This window comes from Strongylocentrotus purpuratus, unplaced genomic scaffold (genome assembly GCF_000002235.5).
Source record: "Strongylocentrotus purpuratus isolate Spur 01 unplaced genomic scaffold, Spur_5.0 spur5_scaffold_18, whole genome shotgun sequence".
NCBI lineage: Eukaryota > Metazoa > Echinodermata > Echinoidea > Camarodonta > Strongylocentrotidae > Strongylocentrotus > Strongylocentrotus purpuratus.
Window position 1 is genome coordinate 15988837 of NW_022145603.1, and position 10041 is coordinate 15998877.

At 38.2% G+C, this 10041-nt stretch overlaps 1 non-coding gene across 1 annotated transcript; it reads right to left on the minus strand.

The window, feature by feature from the left end:
• Positions 1-540: 540 nt before the first annotated feature.
• TRNAM-CAU lies at positions 541-613 on the minus strand. The gene has a single exon. It is a non-coding gene; the product is annotated as a tRNA-Met (tRNA).
• Positions 614-10041: the final 9428 nt, after the last annotated feature.

Genomic DNA, 10041 nt, shown 5'->3' on the forward strand with positions numbered 1-10041 from the left:
TGCATTGATTTAACCATATCCACGGGAAGTGTATGTTGGTAATAACAACCGTCAATTTCTTAACTTTATACTCATATCGTAGACCCATCTTATAAGACAAGGAATACATGTTTTTAGCTTGTGCATCATTGATATGCACTGCACTCGGTTAGGTCACAATGATCGGACAATGAACTCGACAAGTCTCGTTCCTTATCCTACTGTGACTTAACCCGCGTGCAGTGAATATCACTAATGCACTCGTAAACAGCATATACTATTTGTATAATATTCACCTCCGAATTCAAAATTCCTTCTGTGCCCTTTAAATTGGAATATATTTTGTTTGCCCTCCTCTCTTCATGAAGTAAATATGACAATACGTTTTGTTCTTCATTATAGACCTACAGTTTATATCTTCTCGTGATTTTATTGATCAACACAGTTCTAGAAAGATATAAACTCTATTTTCTAGCAAGAATAAATCAGGTTGTCACAATCACTTTATGAACAAAAGGCAATAACAACAAAATCCGAAAGTGCAAAAGACTAGCTGAGCAGTGCCCCATGTGAGGATCGAACTCACGACCTTCAGATTATGAGACTGACGCGCTGCCTACTGCGCTAACGAGGCTGCCTCATTTCTGTATTTTGTCGGCTCACATTTTGGATTTTATTGACTGCAACGTTTGTATAACATTGTATTGGTATTATTTTAATAATTTTGTTTTTGAAGCCCTATATGTGTCCAAAATATAATAAGAGAGGGGAAACTAAAATACAAAGTAAACAAATGTTTAACAATGCAAAATTCTCACATCATGGATCTCGCTAACTGCGATAGATCGATTGTAGGTTAGTAATGAACTTCCAAATTGCAATCTCTTCTATTCCAATGTCAATATTGTTACACTAAGTTTACAATCATTCATCATTAAATATATGGGGTACGCATGGTACAGAAGGATGTAGCTTGCTCAACCTCAACAATCAACATGATTAAGATTGTTATATTTGAAATTAATTGCTTCAAGGCTGCCAACAAGTAACTGTTTCACGTTATTATAGTTTCCATTACACCATTTTCCACTCTGATATAATGATCGTTATCCCAAGTTTCCTTTCTATGGAACATGATACCTTCATTTATCAATGGCAATTAATCTAGCCTCAAGAATGGGAAACACATTGTCTTTGCTGGTGTTAGTTTGCAATATATGAGATCTGAATATGTACTATGCTCGCTAGACTAGTTGCCACTTTTTTGTATTAATGTGTATATTATTACACTTATTTTACAATCATTCATCATGACATATGGTGGGGAAAACGCCTGGTACAGAAGGTTGTAGCCTGCTCAACCTCAACAATCAACATGATCAAGATTGTTACATTTGAAATCGATTGCTATAAAGTAAAGTGCAAGGCTGCCAAAAAGTAACTGTTTCACATTGATATAGTTTCCATTACTCCATTTTCCACTCTGATATAATGATCGTTACCCCAATTTCTGTTGCTATGCAACGTTGGTGCTAAGAAACAATAAACGCAACCAGTAACCACTGAACTTACGCACTAGCAAGGCCCTCTCCGCTGTCACTTTAATAAATCGCGTAAAAATGCTACCACGCATTATCATATTATGTCGGATCGAAATTGAGCTTTATTATCCATCATCTCGGATTTCTTCTTACCAACTTCGCCGTACTTATTAACGTTAAAGGAAAGGTTGACTTCTGGTAAATAGGGAAATAACTTATGAACATTCACGTTCTATTTAGTCTTCTGCGTAAGGATATTACGTAGAATCGTCGCCCTGAAGAAGGTTTTCTCTTCAAATGCTCTGATATTTTAAAATATGACCAGAAATGAGTTACAAGTTTGGACTATACATTTTTGTATGCAGTCCAACATACACATGTTTAAGTGCAGTGCTATTCACTACATGTAGACCTAATATTCCTTGTTAAGTTGTAGACTTAAGACCTGAAAACTAATAATTAGGGTTCAGTACTACATATCGTCTGTTTGGAATTAGGGCCCTGTTTCATAAAACTTGATATCAATACAAGTTACAATGACTGTTATAAGCTACTGAAATCGTGACATCTGATTGGCTGAGAGCAACTTTGTCATAGAAAATTAGCATTTGTTATTTATTCAAAGTTTCATGAAACAGGGTCCAGGAGGGTGTTAGTTTATATAATGTAGCATAAAGATTCTGTCTCCAAGTAGCCGATACTACTTTTTTTCGCTGGTTTCTTTCACTGGTTTCTTTCACATTGGAATCCAAGGACCAAACTTCGACCTTTCCTTGAAGCACCGGCATCATTTCATGGGATTCGTTTTCGAACGAAACGTAGTTATGCCGAATTCGATTTGCCTCATGAATGCCGCAGTAAGCCTTGAACTTCAGATATAAATGAAAGAATTTTGATTGGAAAGCCTATAATCGAATTCTGACGACCTTTTTTCTTTTCACATGGTCAACATGTCAACAAAGAGGTTTCGACTGGTTGTTTGGGTGACAATCCCATTGCAGAAACTCCTTCCAAGACCAGTGTTGTTGTTGTGTCCTTGAATTGGTATATAACAGTATTATATTAGAGTATTTATAGCACTAATGAAAGCTTTGTTAAGATCACTAATAATCTAGTTTTCAAGGCATAAGATAACATTTGTGAAATGTTGAATGCGAAAAAAATACAAAAAGCACAGGGTTTCACGACGATTAACAATGATACAGGTGAAATGTTTTGTTTATAATTAACGAATCTTAACATTGTATTAAACACATGCTTTTCGTTCCACAGACAATATTTGGCCGTGAAGTAATATCCAATGATAAATTGGTGTTCGTTTATGTTTTCATTAAATATTTGATATTGATGTAAATAGACATTTGATAGAAAATTTAGTACAGGAGTACTATTTTGATATTGATTTGTCTAGTGATAATCTTATTATGACAAGTTCTTCTTTCAATGGGTGAATTGATATTACTTTAATTTGAGATAGGGGAGGTTGACAATCCTCACCCCTCCTTTAAGCGACACCCCTGCTGTCTTCTCCAATACATTGCCAGTGTCCAGACATGCGGCAGACAGCATCACACACTTGAAATGACTCCTCATAAATAACATATTTGGGGATCATATTGGACATGTCTTCCTATCCTGCTGCTCCGTGTGTAAGTTCTGTATCATTTCATTTCCTTCCTGCCGCGAGTGAGCCATGAATCTTAATCTATTAATATATCACTTGTCATTGCATTACATATGCATACTTACACGGGAGTCGCTAGTGCCCCCCCCCCCCTCCCAATCCACTCCCCATCCTTGAAGCGTTTATGCTGGTGAAATTATTGATCTTTTGAACCTTCTTCAGCAAATGTAGACAAATTGGTAACGTTTACTTTTGTTTTAGGTTGTGGGTTTATTTCTCTAATGATTTCGGGAACGCAAACTTTTCTGCAACCTTACCCCCCCCCCCCCCCCCCCCCACTTATAAGAAATGAAAGGAATGTCTCTTCTTAATCATAGCACACCGCCGAAATCATAAGGAGTTAGTTTGTGGGTTAAATTGTCTAATTACTTTGGGAACGCAAAACTTTTCTGCAACCTTACCCCCCCCCCCCTATTAGAAATGGAAGAAATGCCTCTTCTTATTCATAGCGCCACATCGCAATCATGAGGAGTTATATGTAGGTGCGATTCGATTCCTCTAAAGGACCAATCAAAAATCCGAAACTCATTTTAAATTGGTCCATTTGATCAGAGCGGTCTGGAAGTGACTAAGATTTTATTTTTTGATTTTGATTTGTTCTTCTTCAGGGAATTGTAAAGTTACCTTAATACGCTTTTCTGAAAGGAAAAAGCAACTCCGAGATAAGGCTGACAAAAAAGGGAAAATGGCTATGAGGTTTTTCGGGTGCATTTGGGAGTCGAAAATATTTAATGGGGTCGGGAAACATTTGATGTACTGCAGGCGCAGCAGTGCAGGCTTGCACCACAACACGACACCACCTGCACGGCGCGGTGTACCCCTCCCTAACTCTACCAATGCCCCGACCCACTTTTTTTCTTTTGGTATCCAAATATATATCCCATATTTCGTCCGTGTGTCGGGTTTCCGACATGTCATTTAACAATATGACTTTATAAACCGCTGTCCCTAATAAATTTATGAGCAATTCACCCCGCCCAACTCTTTGGTGGTATTTCCATAATTGAATCAACATTGTCAGGTATTCCAGACTGGCAACGTCTGCTTATGGAGTAACGCAATCATAATTATAATAACAACCCGGTATTGGTATGGCAATGGGTAAAATAATATTTGTATACAGGTAATGCATCATTGACCAAACGTCGTAAATTGTAGTTAATGAGGTGTAGTTAGAGCCGCCGTGTCGCGTGTCGAAAACTGCATGGTTTCTGATCGTAGACAAGTACACTGTAGCTATGGTAGACATAGCCTAAACATAATAAATAAAAGCATTATATTGGCAATGAATTATAGATTGATTTCTCCCCCTAATTTCAAACTCGCTTTATCTTTCTCTTTTTTAAAATCTGTATCCATGCCACTCTTACAACCTTTTTTAATTATCGTATTTCTATGTTTCAATCGTTCTCTCCTTCTTTATATTTCGCTATACATTGACCATGGACCTGATACATCACCATACATGTACATGTACCCAACTATAATTCCTCTACCCCTCCCCTCTCTCCCCCTCTCCCCTCGCCCCCCCCCCCCCCCCACACACACACACCCTGCCCGGTATCCGCTACTGTTGTAATAACTACGATATAAATGTTTCAACTCATGTTGATTCAAGCGTGACAGGAAAGAGCCATTGGTCGTATAAATTGCTCTGGGTGCTCAATTACCAGTGACCAAATGTCACGGATGAGACACAATGATTGTCTTTTCCATTTGTCAGTCCGTCTGTTTATTTTCAAAATGACACGGGTATTGGAGTACAACAAAAAATACACAAATATAATTGAGTGTTAAAGACGGGTCATAGACAGATGTACACAAATATATTTTCGTTAAGGAATAATTATAACACTGGTCACCTTTCGAACATGAAATATGAGTGCCAATTAAAAATGGTGATAGTTACAAAGATCTGTTGAACTTCTGGAGGCAGTTGTTTACTTCTGACGGCCGATCAGTGAGGGGAGGGAGGGGATGTATGATATTGTATCTCGCTATAATCAGTTGTCACAACTTGGCGTATATTCTTTTGTTTTGTACTTGCCCAACAGTAGACGCCAATCTGTGCCCAATTCGAACTCGGTTGGCAAAACTCTCTCATAATCATTAGCTTTGATTTCGTTATAAACCTTGTCCAGTTAGGTCGTGGTCTTCTGATAATCTAATGATTATGATATTAATTGATTGTCGATAGCTTAAAGATGCCTTATTTGCCTTTCTCTAAGTCATGCATGATCATACTGAATGTACAGTGGTATATAGTGATATATTCGCTTTCGCCAACTTGATGGTTCGGAGCCTGCATGGCACTAGTTTCCCTTGGCGATTACGACATTAATCTCCATTCGCCGCTCCTCACCCAGGTGTAAACATGGTATACCTGTTTTGTGTAAACGCTACATGATATTAGGCAGTTGTACTGTAAGGTAATTATACGATTCAAGGAGTTTTTAGTCTATAGATGTAAGATGCAAGTGAAAAGGTGCGATGTGTATGAAACATATTAACAGGTGTAGTATCAATATACATGAACATACAAAAGGGCGCTTTGTAACACCATGGACGTATTACGGATGGACATTCAACGTGATTCTTTCTTTGATCCAATGATAGTCACCGCCTTCTGAGTATGTACATCTTAATGAGAACATTTAGCTGTTTTAACAATAACGACTGCGTAAGCATTTTCGGGCATTGGCAAAAGAGCAGTTTCCCTCTCTTGGGGTTTGTTTGGATGGTGTGCTCTGTATTAGAGTATGTCTTCAATAAAAACATCCCCAATGGGGAGCAGCAAAGTTGAAAAGCAGACGATTTGGGTGATATGAAATTGATTAATACTGATTTGCACACTTCTGCACGCACCAATGACTTTGTAAAACAATTAGAAAGCTATGATCTTTATAAGCCCTGTGCGTTGTAATTCTGGAATATTATGAGGAAATTGGGGAAAACGGGATTTTAAATCACAAACAATTCAAACAAAACCTATCTTGTAATATCAACATGTTTTTCAAAAATAGAACACAGTACACGGAACAACAATTTCCAATTATTAACCAGAACTGCACATCGATTTCCCATGATTTAAGCGATTTATTATCTTCTGCGCATGTAGATTAACGTGTTTAAAATCACTATCTTGATTCTGTCCCGGCTTATTGGCGGTGATCATCATGAGATCAAAGTGAAGAAACATGTAAGGAATGTTATTGGGACGATATTGACGGAGACAATCACCATGAATTCGTTAAGAAAACGATGAATTTCCATTCGTAATAGGTCCATGGTAACACTAACAGTTTTCATCAAATATCAACACTATTGACATGGACCCTAGCAATACACACATTGGAGCGTATTTCATGTTAGCATGTAAGTCGTTTTTGCAAATAGGCTTCTTTTTTTTTCTAGTACGAAATAAGATACTAGTTTAGTGATCAATCTATGCGGAATACAATGTGAGAATCGTAGCTGCAAATGGGATTTCGTCATTATTACACCTCCCATTTACACCTCCCATACATCTTCCGACGTATATTATTCTACTGACATTCGAGCGTGGTAATTACTGGTGACAAATTGCTAGCGACTCCCTCCCCAGCGGTATCGCCGTGCCTTTCTGGAGTAACACAGACGGAAAACAATTTGATTTGTTTAACATTTTAGCCATAACGCGTGACTTTACCCGCAAACAATCGCTTGTACAACGCATAAATCACACCGCATATATTGCTTGCACCATCGGGAGAGGGTCTTTTGGCCTTTTTGTAAGTGCGTTCGCGAGATTTATAAGCTAATTTTAAAGGATGTACACGCGTAAATCATTAACATTTGCTTATAATTCTCCATTCGCGGGCCTGCTTGAATGCTTGCAAGTCGTCATAACCGTTTAACCGGGCACGGTCCTCGTTTAGTGGTGTGTTTGTCCGTTGAACACGCAAAGGAGTCGTAATTCCCAAATTAAGGAGCACTTTTTTAATGACATTTTCAAAGGTTAGAGCAAGGAGGTAGGAGAGCTAGGGTAATACAATGTGAACATGTTCTACTGTGCAATATCTGGCCAAACGACATTGAGGATTAAATTTTGAAAGGGTTGTGGTAGCTAGGTTTTTTTTTCTTCCTCATTTTAATACCTCATTTTTATTTTACGTCTTTAGTTATTCAATTTTTAGGGAAACGTTCGACATTTCGCTCTCTGTCAGTCCCCCATCCCCGCCCCGACTCTCTCTCTCTCTCTCTCTTTATCTCCTTCTCCCGCCCTTTCTCTCTCTCTCTCTCTCTCTCTTTCTCTTTCCCTCTCTCCCCCTCTCTCTCTCTCCGTCTCTCTATCTCTCTCTCTCTATTTTTAAATTCAATTTTGAACATAGATGTCGTCCTAACAAGAGTGGATGCTGCAAACCCGGGCATTATTAGAATATAACAGACATCAATATGCACCAGAAACAAACGCGTCATTGTATACCAAATTACCGCTCCGCGTAAAGGCCATTAGGGGAATTACTGGCGAATTGAAAGCTCAAATATTCCCGTTACAACGAGTTCATAATTCAATTCATTATTGTAATAAGGGGGATAATAAGGTATAGGTTTACTTTTAGAAAGTTTTCCGTTTTTACACCGCTTATACCATCATGATTTTGGTATAATATAACGAACACCATGCGTGTTTGGGTTATTTCCTTCTTTATTTTGTTTATTTGGGGGGGGGGGGGGGTTATTTCATCTTCTAAAAAACGTCATGTTTTGTTTCTTTGTTTGCTTGATTGACTGTTTTGTTGTTGTTGATGTTGTTTATTCCAAGTAGAAGATGGCTGATGGCCTCATTTTTAGTTTGTATGTTGTTTTATGTTGCTTTTTACACTTTATGACTTGATGTTATGTTTATTTTTGGGATAACCCTAACAAGCACATTTTCGTTATCCAAAACATACTAGTTTAGGCCTGTCTTTCCATTTTGTTGGGGGGGGGGGTAATTCAAATCAATTCAAGTAGTTCCTATAATTTCTTCCCGCACTGGACATTTGGAAGGTAACCCACAAATTAGATAATCACAGGCTCTCAGATCTTCTCGGTAAATTAAATGTCGATTTCGAAATCGCGTTTAGATGAGGGTTTCTCACATAACCCCTGAATCACGATAACATTTAGAAGTAGAGGTCTACATACACGTGCATACTTATAATACTTATAGCTTCGGATATGACACTGTGCCCATGTTTTTTTGTTATCCACTGATATGCTAGCACTACAGCATAATCAAAACCGAGCTTTAAACAAGTGAATTACATTGCATTTTGTCACAGAGGGTTCGGTGATAACACGCCTCTTTAATAGCTCCATTTCTATAAAAACATTGTTTATTAATAACAAGATACAATGATTGTTATCAGCTGCTAAAATCAGCGTATTTCATTGGCTAAGAGCACATTTGCTATAAATACATGTCAATTGTTAATTATAGAAGGTTTTGTGACACCATGCCCCGAAGTATTCTTGTCCGGTGACTGTTATTGTAAAAAGACAATCCCAAGAGAAGAGCTTCTCATTTTGATAGGCTCTGAGTGACATCTTCGGTTTAAAATTTGATTGTAATCCAATCAAGTCGCTCGCTCTTGCTGCTAACAAGAAGTGTGGACTCGATGCGATAGGCAATAAACAAACTCAGATTCGTTCAATAGAAGAAAACGAGATGCCCCTCAATCGCCTCATTGTCATCAGTGGCGTAGAGATGGGAGTGCCCCCACCCCCCTCCCTCCTTCCGCCGTAAATAGGCTTTATTTGGGACTTTTAGATTTGCACGTCGACATAGTGGACTGCTACGTGTGACATCCGTTATTAAAGGCACTGTCAGTCACAATGCCTTAAAATGACGTCACACGTAGCAGTCCACTATGTCGACGTGCAAATCTAAAAGTCCTTATTGAAGGATAACACCTACGAAGTGTGTACACACATAATTACGTTTGTGTGTCCAGTCGAGACTCTTCCGGTGATTTCTTTTGGGAAAACAAGGGGGTTTTATATGGTCCAGGTTGAAGTTGACAACTCAATCAATGACAATAGGAAACTCGGGAAAAGTCGTGCCTGACCTTTGTGTCATGCAACCATTAAACAAAAAAAAATCATTATGTTTTCATTTATTATACAAATATTGTCCTGTTGCGAGTTTGTTAACAAAGTTTAGTCAGTGCACATAGGTGATAATGCACGAGCCCACAGGGCAAGTGCGTCGTCGATGTCGCTCTGACTAGACTGAGTACACTGGGACTGCGCTAACACACGGGCGAAACAGTGCATTATTTGTTTTGTAAGACGGGTCGGCAATACATTCTTACACTATAGTCTAGATATTAGGTGTAGATAGATAGATCTTACTAGATTTAGTCCTAGATTGTTATAGATCTAGATCTATAAATTGAAAATTACGCACACAAAAAATTGGCTGAATTACGCGGAAGCGATATTGGCAGGTATCGAACGTGTGTTATCGCAAAACGAATGCACGCCCACGTGATGTCAATTGACTAATCGGATTACTTAGATTCTAGAACCCGTTTAATGATACTTAAGAATGAATGCATACATACAATAATTTAGTTATATCTCATTTTGTATTAATTGTATCATTACTGGAGGGATGGGGGAGCTTTCAAAACAATATTAGGACCTTAACATGTTTAAGCGAGGATAAAAACAATAATCTCTAAACGTGCTTGTTGCCAAATCTAGATTCTCCTGTACAATCCAATTTAAAAAAAATGAGGGCATGGTAATTGCTATATATCCTCACTCGAGGAACCAATTTGTCATATTATTATCTCCCTAACTAGCGTA